This window comes from Microcebus murinus, chromosome 15, assembly GCF_040939455.1.
Source record: "Microcebus murinus isolate Inina chromosome 15, M.murinus_Inina_mat1.0, whole genome shotgun sequence".
NCBI lineage: Eukaryota > Metazoa > Chordata > Mammalia > Primates > Cheirogaleidae > Microcebus > Microcebus murinus.
In genome coordinates, this window is record NC_134118.1 from 54,285,882 (window position 1) to 54,299,194 (window position 13,313).

A 13,313-nucleotide genomic window follows, 5' to 3' on the forward strand; every position below is an offset into this window, starting at 1 on the left:
AGGGAGGCATGACTGGTATGTGATTCTTAGAAGAATGAGAAATGACCTACCCAACAAGGAGAGAAGGGCTTTTATAAAAGAATAAGATGATTAAAACTCTGAAGATGTTTATCCAATGCTTTTCCTGAGAAAGAGGGGTGATTTGAAGAAAACAAACTGTCCAGTTACTAGAATTACTCTCGGTGGTAAAACAAGGACCATTTATCAGGCTATAAACTCTACAACTATAATAAGAATTACACCCCAGTGATTTTAACTATCTTATGGCTCATATGCAGAAAAACTGGTTTCTTACTCAAAGTATCAATTTTATCCACTATGTTTTCATTGTTAATTCACTCAAGAAGTTCTAGAAGGTACCCAATTAAAGACCTCTACATATTTCTTTTATACATATCACCCAAAGCAATGCTATATATTAAAATAATGTATTGGATGAATGACTGAATTCCTGTACATAAACTGTAACCTATGCTCACTCTGCTTTACTGAATTTGAGAAGCTTTTACTTTAACATCTAATTCACCTTTAACTGGAGTAACTTCTATTAACATTGGTTTTAAATTATTGGTGTCCTTCCGTTCTGTCAAATAGTTAAAATCTAGTACCTAAATGTACTATACTACAGAATGTACTATCAGAAACCAGTTGGTCTCACATATTAAAAACTATAAAGTATGAATACTTTAAAATGAGCTACTCTTTTCTTTCTGCTAAATCTACATAGTTTGAATATTATTTTTTGAAACACTATGTCAAAAATTTGAGCTAACTGACAAACAGCTTAAATCTTAAGTGTTAAAGTTTTAACCCTGTCTAAATATCTCAATGACAACAAAAACATGGAACTTTTAAAAATGTGTTCTTTGTCATATATCAAAATGTATTTAAAGAAAATGCTGCCCAAACTACTACAGAATCTTTGCAAAGAAGTCAAACTTGAAACTATTCAGCTGAAGAGTTTATATTAGCAATAAATAACCACCCCCAAAAGAAAAAGCTATGGTAACTTACCCAGATAATCGTAAGTATAATATTTACTCCTATAAACATTACTAATGAGCCCCACGTGCTATGACACATTATTTCACTGTAAATTCTTTATAAATTATGTTTAAACTCAGATTTTAAAAATCAATAAAGCATTTTTCAAGATTTTAAGGAATTTATAAATTTCAGAGGTTCTGAATGAATCACAAGCAGCTCTCATTTGCCAATTTATAAATAATCCAATCACTGCTTATGAGCCCTAAGACAATCTATTAAACCTTTTCCAAGTCTTTATAACTGCTGAATGAATTAAGAAGAGTCAGTAAGAACAAGTATAACAAAACAAGTAAAACAAAAAGTAAGAACAACTATAACAAAACATTCCAATCATTTCCACTTGGCATCTATTTTTTTTTAACTTCCTAGACATGGGAGTAAATAAACTCACACCCAAACAATAAAGGTAGTCAGTCATCATAGCTTCCAATCTTGAGCTTTTATCCCTACTTCCATCAGCGCAGAATTCCTTTCTGTTAGATCTACCTACATGCTCACAGATGAAAAGACACATTAAGAGAAAAAAACAGGCAAACTGCAGAGGTGGGGCATATGTACATATATATATGCCCATTTATACATAAAAGGGAGAAGAGAGAATACATATACCAATTGCTTATATATATTCATGGAAAATTTCTGGAAGAACATAAAGGTTCATAGTGGTTATCTCTGAGAAATGTGACCAAAGTGTTCCAGAGAGACTGAGTTGGGAACTCTTACTTCTCTTTATGACCTTTAAAATGATTTTAATTTTTTACCATGATCCTGTACTACACTTACAATAGTAAAGATTTAAAACTCAAAACCTTTCTTCCCTGCCCCACACTATATAAAAGGCCCCAGGAGCATAACTTCTTGGCCTGATGCAAAGCACCAGCCTAAACTGAGTAGCCACCAATAAAGTATATATATATATATATTCTACCTCCTTCCAGAGATAGGGTAACAAAGGCTTGTCTTGCTTTAAAAGAATACCTGATGGAAAGGTGCAGAAAGAAAAATTAGAAAAGGTAATATGGTAATGCCATAAAAATGCTATTATCTCCCACTCCACTTGATTAAGTCATCATTAACTTCAAAAGCAACAGTTTCTAAAAGATAAAAATAGCCAGTGTCAGTAGAAGGTCACTTAAAATACAGGCAATAAGATGTAAAAGAAACGGGGAAAAAAATATATATATATATGTATATATAAAATAAGGATAGAAAAACTAACCTAGACAGGAAAACTAGGGTTTAACTACCTTTAAAAAATAAGTACTTTTGGCCGGGCACAGTGGCTCACGCCTGTAATCCTAGCACTCTGGGAGGCAGAGGCGGGCGAATTGCTCGAGGTCAGGAGTTCGAAACCAGCCTGAGCAACAGCGAGACACTGTCTCTACTATAAATAGAAAGAAATTAATTGGCTAACTAATATATATAGAAAACATTAGCCGGGCATGGTGGCGCATGCCTGTAGTCCTGACTACTCGGGAGGCTAAGGCAGCAGGATCACTTGAGCCCAGGAGTTTGAGGTTGCTGTGAGCTAGGCTGATGCCTCCGGTACTCACTCTAGCCTGGGCAATAAAGTGAGACTCTGTCTCAAAAATTTAAAAAAAGTACTTTTCAATTTCTTATTCATTTCCAAAGTAGCACTATTTTGGGGAAAAATGGAAATTAAAAGGCTACATTTCAGAGATGGACAGCAAATAATGCCATTGCCTCTACCCATGTCAAACATAGTTAATAGAGGACTTCAGAATCCTTTTTAACACAGTGCTATCACCCAGTCAGAGATAAAGCCTATTTGCCCTATATGTCCTATTCCTTTTCTCATACATTTTTGACAATTTACCAGGGAAAACTAAGGTAAGACTAATTTCTTCAGAACATACGAAAATAAAAGTTTGTTTTCTACAGCATTTCAAAAAATCAGAAGTTTGTGTTTCATTCTGCTTTGAGGTCTCTGACTCAGGTTCTAATTTATATAGTACACACACATACATACACACAAATCCGTAAATCTTTGGATCAAACTCTAAAAGTTCATTAAAGAATGACACTTTAGAAAACCAAGTGTTAGTTAACAGGAGGTAATTTCTGAATAGTAAAGGTAAGGATGGGAAGAAAGCATTCTAAAACCCATTATTCCACCCTTGGTGGTATAAGCCAATAAATACAAAGTGTCTACAGGGTAATTTTAAAAGATTTTTAAATGCTCAAACCAGCTGTTCTTACACAGGGTATACAAAGCAGCTTCTGCAGAAACCAGACTCAACGAGTTAATGACAATTACACTGTGCACAGATTGAAATGCAGCTGTTTTTGAGGAACTTTGTTCCTTGATTATAGCCGGTTGTCAGAAACTATCAGTTACCATTAACAATGTTAAGTCACCAAAAACTTTTAAAGTACTGTTTTAAAAAAGAGCAAGAGACTCCCAATGTTGTGTATTGGAAGACCTAGATGACACTTAACAAAAATTGCATTTACACATCATATGAGTTACATATAAAAACAAGCATTTCATCACAATTGTACAAGGCTTGTTATTATGGTCATGGAAACATAAAATGGTCTCAAACTTAGCAGCAAGATCTGGAAAATATTCTCTAAGGCTAACGCTGAAAAGAGTCTCACAACATAGATTGTGTCTACAGGAAATCTTCCCAAAAGAAACCCATAAAATCCTAACTGGAATGCTAGAGAAGATTTCAAAGATGATTTAAAATAAGGTGGGTAGGCACTTTCCTCCCCTGCCAGCCACATTCTCCCAGATGCCTGGTCTATAGGCTTCTTCCTCCTGGATGTCTATGGGGATTTAAAAAGAGGTTATCTGGAAGATTAAGGCCATGATATGTTCTCAGGGAGCAGACAACTAAAATGTCATCAATGAACAACAGTCTGTTAACTTGCAAATTGAAACATGGTTTCCTGGCAAGCTGAGTGAAGAGACTTGCAGATGCCAGTCATTCTGCCTAGTGGAGCACACAAAAGGTAGAGCTGCAAGAAGAATGTGTTGGTAGTTCCCTGAGCACTACCACAGGGATGTAAGTCCTCGGAGCAGCAGGCGCTAACTTCCAATTGGTGTGGCACATACCACCTACTGGACATTATCTCCCTCTACAGAAGAACCCAATTTTATAATGCATATCCCCTTTGCAGGGCTTCTTAGTCTGGTCCCATAAGAGACTACCTAAGTGTTCTTTGCCAGGTACACAAGGGCATGAGACTACCTAGGTGTTCTTTGCCAGGTACACAAGGGCATGAGACTACCTAGGTGTTCTTTGCTAGGTATACAAGGTCCCATGTTACACATCCTAACCTCAAAAGGGATCTATGAACCAAAGAGTTAAGACACACACAGCCCTCGGCTTGGCCAACTCCCTCCAAACTTCTAATCTCAACTTATTTTTTCACGTTCCTACATGAGAAAGAAAGAACTCAGCCACCAGCAGAAACAATCAGGTGACCAGGTAATAGCTGTCTCACTATAAAGCAGGGGTTTCTATATAGCTTTTGAGCAAAGAATGACTTTCACATATTTAAATGGTCGACGAGAGGTCAAAGACATTTCATGACATATGAGAACTACACTAAATTCAAATTTCAATGTCCATAAATAAAGTTTTATTAGAATACAGCAAGGCTCATTCATTTACTTTTTGTTCATGTTTTGCTTTGGCACTTAAAACTACAGAGTTGTGCAGTTGTGACAGACCATGTTCCACTAAGCCTAAAATATTGACTAACCTGGCCATTTACAGAAAAAGTTTACTTAACCCTCCTATAAATCAACAGATTGGTAGTATGATGTTTATAAACCAACATAATGTATGTTTAGTTAAATGTGCATCAAGCACCAGGTCCTGGTCCCTCAAAGCCTACGAAGTTAAGGATCAGATACACTCACTCCTTAAGAAGTCCCTAACTAGAACAGTGGCTCACGGCTGTAATCCTAGCACTTTAAAGAGGCTGAATTGGGAGGATTGTTTGAGGTCAGGAGTTCAAAATCAGCCAGAGCAACATAATGAGACCCCATATCTACAAAAAAAAAAATTAGCCCGATGTGGTGGCACCCACCTGTTAGTCTCAGCTACTCAGAAGGCTGAGGCAGGAGGATCACTGGAGCCCAGCAACAGAGCAAGTCCCTATCTCAAAAAGAAAAGAACTCATCGACTATACATTTAAATTTGTACATTTCACTAATACGTAAATGTTACCACAAAGGAGAAATATTCTGAAATGAATATTTCAGAATCAGATTTGAAACTTAAAAAAGAAGTCCTTAACTAGAATAGGCAAGAATCAAAAGGAAGAAAAAAGAGGTGTGAGGAGGAGGAGGAGGATAAAGGGTGCTCTAAGACTAAGCAACTTAAAGACCCCATCTAGAAAGCCATGAATTTTTCTCAAAGAAAAACCCCTAAGGCTCCTACTTGGGGGCTAGCATACACTAAGTTTTAAAAAGTTCTAACAAGCTTCTTGTCCGATTTTCAAGTTAATAACCAATAAACAGAAAAGTGACTATTCTGGACAGGCATTTTAACTACAATACATGGTAACAGTGACAGTAAAAGGATCAGAGAGAAATCATAAAAAGAAGTCACCAGAATCTAAACACTTAAACTAGAATCCAAGGATGCACTTAAGAGAATCAATAGAATCCTTGAAAGAGCATGCAAATTTCAATGCCACCTACATTTTCTGGAAGAGAAGTTCCACACGTTTCAGTCTCAAAAGTATGTCCAACTTCAAAAAAGTTACAAGCAGGCCAGGCAAGGTGGCTCCTGCCTGTAATCCTAGCACTTGGGGAGGCTGAGGCGAGTAGATTGCTCAAGGTAAGGAGTTCAAAACCAGCCTGAGCAAGAGCGAGACCCTGTCTCTACTATAAATAGAAATAAATTAATTAGCCAACTAATATATATATATATAGAAAAAATTAGCCGGGCATGGTGGCGCATGTCTGTAGTCCCAGCTACTCGGGAGGCTGAGGCAGGAGGATTGCTTGAGCCCAGGAGATTGAGGTTGCTGTGAGCTAGACTGAAGCTACGGCACTCACTCTAGCCTGGGCAACAGAGTAAGACTCTGTCTCAAAAAAAAAAAAAAAAAGTTACAAGCCACCAGAACTCAACCTCTGCATCATTACACTTTATTCCACTGCAATAACTGATATTTGTAAAAATGACCATGAATAATGAATAAAAATTTTTAATTGAATTTAGTGTAATTGCTAAACAAAAGCAAACTATGCAGGTAAACCTCAAGCAACCTGCTAATAATATTGCCATTTCTTGCTCCTTATCCTGGAGTAAGGAGCTTAAAAAAATGCCCACTTTATCCTTCAGTTTGGACCCTGACCACTGAAATCCCTATTAACTTCTTAGAAATTGTTAAAAGTCATGAATCTTCAAATAAAATCTGTGCATGACACATTAAATGATCAATATTTTAAAATACTGTTGCCAATTTTGAGTGCTTTCAAGAGAAAACTGTAGTTTAATCTCAACACATAAGCCCAAAAGAGCCTAAGATTTCAAAAATAAACTTACTTTAACTGTCCTCAATCACCTTATCATGACTTAATTCTACCTGAAGAACCAAAAGCAAAAGCATAAATACTGAATGGTTTAAAAGTAATCAAAATCTTTAAGTCTCTGAACATTTGTTGAGTACACATCGTATACCAATAAAGGATTAAAAATGACAATACACAGCCTCTTCCTCATTGACTAAGTTTTCCATTCCAAGCCTGGTAATCTATATTTTTGTTGCTCTGAGGTGAGGAAAGACATAATCATTCAAGTCCTCAGGTAAAAAAAGGCCACAACATGGCCAGAGTCTAGTATCAATCACCTCGGTTCTGTCCTATGACACTCAACCCTGAACTTCAAAGTGTCATTTCTACTTGCAGGTAAAAAGGCCCTACAGAGCCATTCCTGCATTTATTAGGAGTGCAGAGTAACTCTGTTCATCAGAGCCACCAACTGCAAAAAAAAAAAAATAAAAATATTGTACACACCCTCATGAACACAAACCAAAGTATTTGCATGAGAAGTACACTAGGTAAACAAAAATAGATTCTCAATTAAGTCTCACCTTTCTGAGATTTTATATCCTACAAAGATAAACATAGTACCTGTCCAAATTTTAAATACATGATCACATAACATACTGCAAGATCTTGAAAATGAAGAAAATACACTAAACACTAAAACTTTCAAGGAAACAACTTACCCGTCTCAGGAATTAAAATACTTTCCCAATTAAGGCTGTTACTAGGCTTCTGATACCTTCTGAAAAACTAACAACACCAAACAAAACCACCATTTATGCAACAAAAAAAAAAAATATTGTTGAATATGGTGCCAATTTGCTAAGTTAAAGGCTTGGACAAAGAGGTTGTAAGAAGCTTAAAATTGATATAACTCTATTTTAACAATCAAGTCAAACTTTTCAATGCAAATCCAAATAAAAAGGAAGGCATGTTTGCTGTCATATTTTCCTCCACAAGATATCTATTCTATAAACCTTGTGGGAAAACAGGTTTTATAATGCAAATTATGATAGACCATTAACTGTAATGGTGTAACAGGTGCCTCATAATACTAAACTACAGGGAAGAGCTTCATAAACACGAAAGTAAAGAAGCAAGCAGAATTGTGACAGATTCATATGTCTCCTGTTCATTTCCAACAAACACTAAAGATACAGGACACAACCAGTTTTTGATGCCTTGATGTTTACTGTTCCAACCACCTCAGTATTCAACACATACATTTGGTAAATCTTTTTCCAATAAGTCTGTGGATAAATACATCAGGCATCTATTTTTCAAACAGATGATCTCCAAATCTAAATTTCTAAATTACAATAAATGCTATTTTGATTTCCAGCTTTTTTTTTAATCCTGTTGACTTTATTTCCAAAAGTTTATCTCCCCAGTGTCATATATCCTACCAAAAAGTTACCAAAGATTGAAATCTACTTAAGGGAAACAACCAGATCTGATAGTCTCTTACTGGACAGAGGTTTAGACAAATCTGCTCTATTATATTTTGGGGCTGAACAGGGAAATCTGAACATGTCCCAGTAATAAATGATATTAAAACTTACCAAGCTAGCTAACAGAAAAAAGCTCCTTGTAGACTCTGTGTACATACAAGAGTTATCTCATTCTGATTAAAATATGCATACAACTATGCATAGAAAACTATCTGGAAAGTGACACAGTGGTGATCTTTGGGTGGCAGGAATATGTTTTATACTTTTTTCTCTGTATTTTCTAATTTTCAACAATGTACATGTAACCTCACTTGTGTAATAACTTTGTTAAGCCACTAAAGGCTCCTTAAAGTAAAAACTCACTATCTATTGTGTGCCTACTATAGGTGAGACATATGGAGATCTGCTTTTATTCTCACCAAGTCCTCCAAGTTTGTGTCAGTTCATCCTTCTTCCCAAGACTCTGGACTAAGCAAGAATACACATTTCCTTAAACTCTTATAAAAGTTTTCTCTCTCTGGTCTCTCTGACACACTTATCATTTTTCATTGTTTTCCCTGTACAGCTACTCTTTTAACCTTGGTAAGTAATATAAGCAAACTCCTTTACATGCAGTAAACCTGTCAAGTGATGGAGGGGGAACTAGTTAGGTAGGTTTTTTATTCCTTCTAGATGAACAGATACCTAGCTTGTCAAAGTTAAAATTTCTGTGCAACCCACCCAACCAACTTTCCTTACTAAAAAGCACCTATGAACTCAAAGATGGAATAAAGTTCAAGTTCTACCCCATGTTCAGGCAACTCCCATTATCTCTGCTAGTATATAAGGATGAAAGGAGATATGGGGAAATCTAACACTTGAATAGTTTTGTTGTAGACATTCAAATGAAAATGTCAGATCAAATACACTTATAAAAATATACAAACTTAAGATGGCAAGATACAATGCAGAAAGTCATCTGACTTAAAAGTGACAATAAATGGGATTAAGATTTTGGGGATAAAAGGGCAATGAAAATTCCAGGTTGCATGTATTTGCTAAAAGTGCTACCCACAGAAGATCCTATTTATCTCCTCCACATGTTGCCCACCTACAACAAATTACTGTATCAAAAGTGTTGAGTTAGTAAGTATGGTTACATTGAATGCTTCCTTTCTCCACCTACAAGTGATTAAATCTTGATTAGCTGTGATTTGATCAAGATGCAACTTACTACAAAATCCCTAACCATTGGTGAGTCACTATCTAAATCAGCTTTCAGGAAAATAATTTCTCTGCATCTTAAAACTAGTTCATTAGCTTTGAAAGGTATTAGCCTTGAGCTACAAGTAGCTAGAGAGCTAGCCTTCACAGCGGGTATTATGTAAAGGAAAAATAGTTCACCTAATAAAAAGCTTTGGGGGAAAAAAACCCTAAGCATTCCCATTAATGGAAGCCTCAGATCCATTCCCACTTTCCTAAAAACGTGGCTGTCTCAAGTTATTCAAGGCAGCTATCATTTTACAAAAAGAAAAATTAATTCCCTCTTGGCCCAGGTAAACAGAGGGCGACAGACCGTCGCCCCCGCCGAGGCCAAGTGGGGCGCCTGCCTCCTCGTTACTAGAAAGCCAGCTAAAGCTGCTTTTAAACGGTCTCCGGGTGACGACGCATTCCTAACGGGTTTCGAAGGCACGTTTAAATCGCCCGCTTTTTTGTCTGCTCGCAGCATTCACCAGGAGCTGGGACTGCGGCCTCCCCCGCGTGCTCGGGAGGGGGAGCCCGGGATGGGCAAACCCGGGGCCGGGGGAGCGGGGGTGGGGGAAGGACCCGTAGGCGGCGAGACCCGGGACCGAGAGCGCCGAGGTGGAGGACGCGAGGATGAGGAGCCCGTGTGGGAGGGCGGCCGAGTGCTAAGGGGAGATGAAAAAGCTGAGGATCCCAGGAAAGGGGGGAATTCCGAGGCGGGGGAGCTGGGCCGCCGCCCCGCAGCCGAGAACGCACCGCGCGACTCCGGGCTCCCGCCGCCCGCCGGGGTGTGCGCAGGGCCGCGGTTCCGCGCGGCGCCGCCCCCTCCCTCTCCCTTCCCTCCTCCTTCTCCCGAGGCGACAGAAACAACAGCGCGGGAGGAGGGGAAAGTAACTCCCGGCACCTCCGCCGGAATTAGCCCCGGTGCAGTGATGACACCTTCTCGTGGCGCAACCAAGCCCCGCTCCCTCCGCAGCGGCGTCCCCGCCGCCGCCCTCTCCATTTGAAAGTGGCCACCCCCCGCCGCCGCCGCTCCTCCCGCCCCGCCGCCGCCAGCTGCACCAATCCGCTTGGCCCCAGTTGCAAATCAAACGCTCCCTCGCGTCCAGAAGCCACTTGCGCCGCTGGAAACGGCCGCGCCGTCCCCCTCCCCAAACCCCTCCGGGGCGGCACCTTCGGGCTGGGGCGGGCGCGCAGGCGAGAAACGGTTTTAAGATGGGAGCGGCGGCGGCGGCGAGCAGCCCCCAGCGGGCTCGGCTCCCGCTCCCGCTCCCGCCCCCAGACAGTTCTGGAAACTGTGTATCACCTCTGTCACAGGAAGCCATCCGGCGAGGAAGGCGGCGCGGAACCAACAAACAAACGCCTGCGGCCGCCCGCCGGAACCGGCGCGGGGACCGCGTCGGGCTTCTGGCCGTTCCCGGGGCAGGGGCGCGGCGCCCAGTACCGCGCCGCAGGCTTTGTGCGAGGCGGGCGCGACGGGCCAGGCGTCCCTGCCCCCGCAACCCCCCTCCCCGGGCCCCGCAGCGCTGCTGGGACCGTTAGGTGACGCTCCGGCCGTGGCCGAGAAGCAGCGCCTCGGCCGCCGCCCGCCCCCATTTCCACACTGAGCCGCCTCTCCTCCAACGCCAGAAGCGGGCTACAAAAGTTGGCCCCGGGGCCACCCAGCACCTGCCCACGTGCCGTGGAGGCTCGCTCCCGGGTCTCCCCCTGTCCCTTCCCCCCGCCGCCCTCGGCCGCCAGGTCACCTATTACCGGTGGGAGGGGAGAGAGGCTGCTATTTAAACGCCCGCGGAAGTTGAGGCACCCCCACTGGCGGGTGCCGTGCACCTGCCTCCCGCCGCCGCGCTCCGCCACTTTGAGCAGCAGCCGCGTCCTCAGCCCCGCCTCCTGCCCAAAGGCGGGCGGGGGGAGCGGGAAGGAGGTGGAAGGGATCGAATTTCTCCAGCAAATGGGACCGTTCCGACAGGATTCGGTTCCCCGGTCAACATTCCACATTCCATCCTTCTCCTGCATTTGCAAGCCAACGTAGAGCTACCCGGAAAGCTTGCTGGCTACCGAACAACAGCCCCCAACTCACAAACACACTCACAGGCACAAGACACGTGCACTGAAGGGCTTTGCAACTTGCAGTCCCGGGGAACACGCTGCACGTTCATTTAAGGCAGCAAGGAGACCCAGAAAACCCCCCACCCCCACCATTTGCAGATGGTGCCAAAGGTTGCAATTTGCAATCCGTTTTAAGTTCATGATTAATCGGTAGTTTGCTCTACCAATGCTAACTCCTTCCCAATTTCATCGATGAAGGGTTTTACTTTACAGGCAGTGTCGCTGTAAGTAAAAGGTCTGATAAGTGGAAGCTCAATTTAGAAGAATCTAATTGCCAAGCTGTCCCTCCACCCCCTGCTCACTGCCCTTGAATTGATGCAATGAATATTTTGAACATGTGGTGACGCGGTGACAAGAGCCAGGGCTGCGGCCACCACACACAGATGTACCTACACACACCTATGTTTGGACAAATATAGTCCCACCACACACACGGTCACACACACTCTGGATTCATATATGTACGCGAACCTGCGTTCTGCCATTGCCATCTGTCTACCAAGTTGCTACTATGCTTTCCACTTTCATGCAGCCTAATGCACTTTTGCTTTTCAAAAACAATTCCATAAACTAAAGCCAACCAAACTGGGCTTCTGCTCCTGAACACATTTAATTGATGATCCACCTGAAAAACCGTATGTTCTTCACAAATCCAAAAGAAGAAAAAGCTCTCAGTCTTCAGCCCCCCCAAAATCGAAAAAAATAATCATAATAAAACTTACTGATCCAACATAGATCAATTCTCAGGATCCAAAAATCATCCTCTCCTCCTCCTCCTCTGGCCCCCGCCCCAGCAATGCCCAAGTTACTGGTGGGATAGTAACGCTCCGCTCGGCGGCTGCCTCCCTCCCTCCTCGCTACATATCGAGAACCCAATCTTTTGGCGCCATATTAATGACGTACTATATTATTTCCACTAGGCAGCGACCTTCGGCATTAAATTACTCCCGAGAACTCCCGAGCAAAGCAACAAAACCATCAAATATGGCTGAGCCTCACGGCTCGTCCTGCAGCCGCCGACGCCGCCGCCGCCGCCGCCGCGGGACCCGGACGCGCACACGGACCCACGCGCGGACATACGCGCGGCGCGCCCACCCCGCGCGCCCCCCGCGGCCCCGCGCGCGTACCTGCTGCGGAGGGGTTCGGCCGAGGCGCTGGGCTACGCGCCGCTCGCTCGCTCGGCGCCGCATGAGTTCGGGCCGCGGCCGGCGGGCGGGCGGGGAGCCGGGCGGGCCCCTGCTCTCGCCGGCGCGCACACACCCGGCACTCACGCACGGAGGCACTCTCGGACGGGCGTTTGGCTTGTTATGGAGGAAGGACTGTGTGAATCAAACTCATTTCTGGGTCACTGCTGCCACAGGGGGGAGCACTTTAATCCCTTGCCAAAACGAGAGGGTGGGGACCGGAGGGCGGAAAGAGCACGCGGGGAGCCCGCCGTGCGGGGGGCTCGGTCCCCGGTTAACTCTTCGCGGCCCTCGCCGCAGCCGGCTCGGCCTGCGTCCGCGGGGTCTCGCCTAGAGTGGCGCCGGTCGACTCCGCAGTCTCTTACGTCACCATTCTTGTGAGCGTAGAAATTCTTGAGGTGTCTCCAGGCAGGGAGGTGGGTTTTTAAATTATCCCTTTCAAACTGCTGCCTCAGTTTCAACTCTGACAACTAGAAATGGAGTCTTTCAAAATTAGCTTAAAATGACGTAGATAAAATTGTGGCTATTAAGGCGTGTAATTTGGGTGAAAAGTTTTGTTTTTAGGGTGAGTAGCAAAATAAATATGTGTTTTGTAATAATGGTTTTAGGAAATTGCAGATTAAAATGACATTTTTAAATACACATAATCCAATTCTGAGGCCAGAACACCATCTTTACTGAAATTTGTATCGAAATTTAGGGAAATTGTATCTAAATTTGTGTTCCAAATGAGCGTTAATCCATTGGAAGATAGTGATTATTGGGAGA

The 13,313-nt window shown here is 42.8% G+C and overlaps 1 protein-coding gene across 3 annotated transcripts in view; it reads right to left on the reverse strand.

Moving 5' to 3' along the window:
• The window catches only part of JADE1 (jade family PHD finger 1), a 60,310-nt gene extending 47,501 nt beyond the window's left edge, over window positions 1–12,809 (reverse strand). The window contains exon 1 of one of the 3 annotated variants that reach the window (XM_012791104.3): window positions 12,489–12,809. The gene's annotated coding sequence lies outside the window, so the exon portion shown is untranslated. Of the gene's footprint in view, window positions 1–11,007; window positions 11,291–12,083; window positions 12,402–12,488 lie in introns of those variants that run through there. The other 2 variants (XM_012791106.2, XM_012791105.2) reach the window with 2 other exon arrangements.
• Window positions 12,810–13,313: the final 504 nt, after the last annotated feature.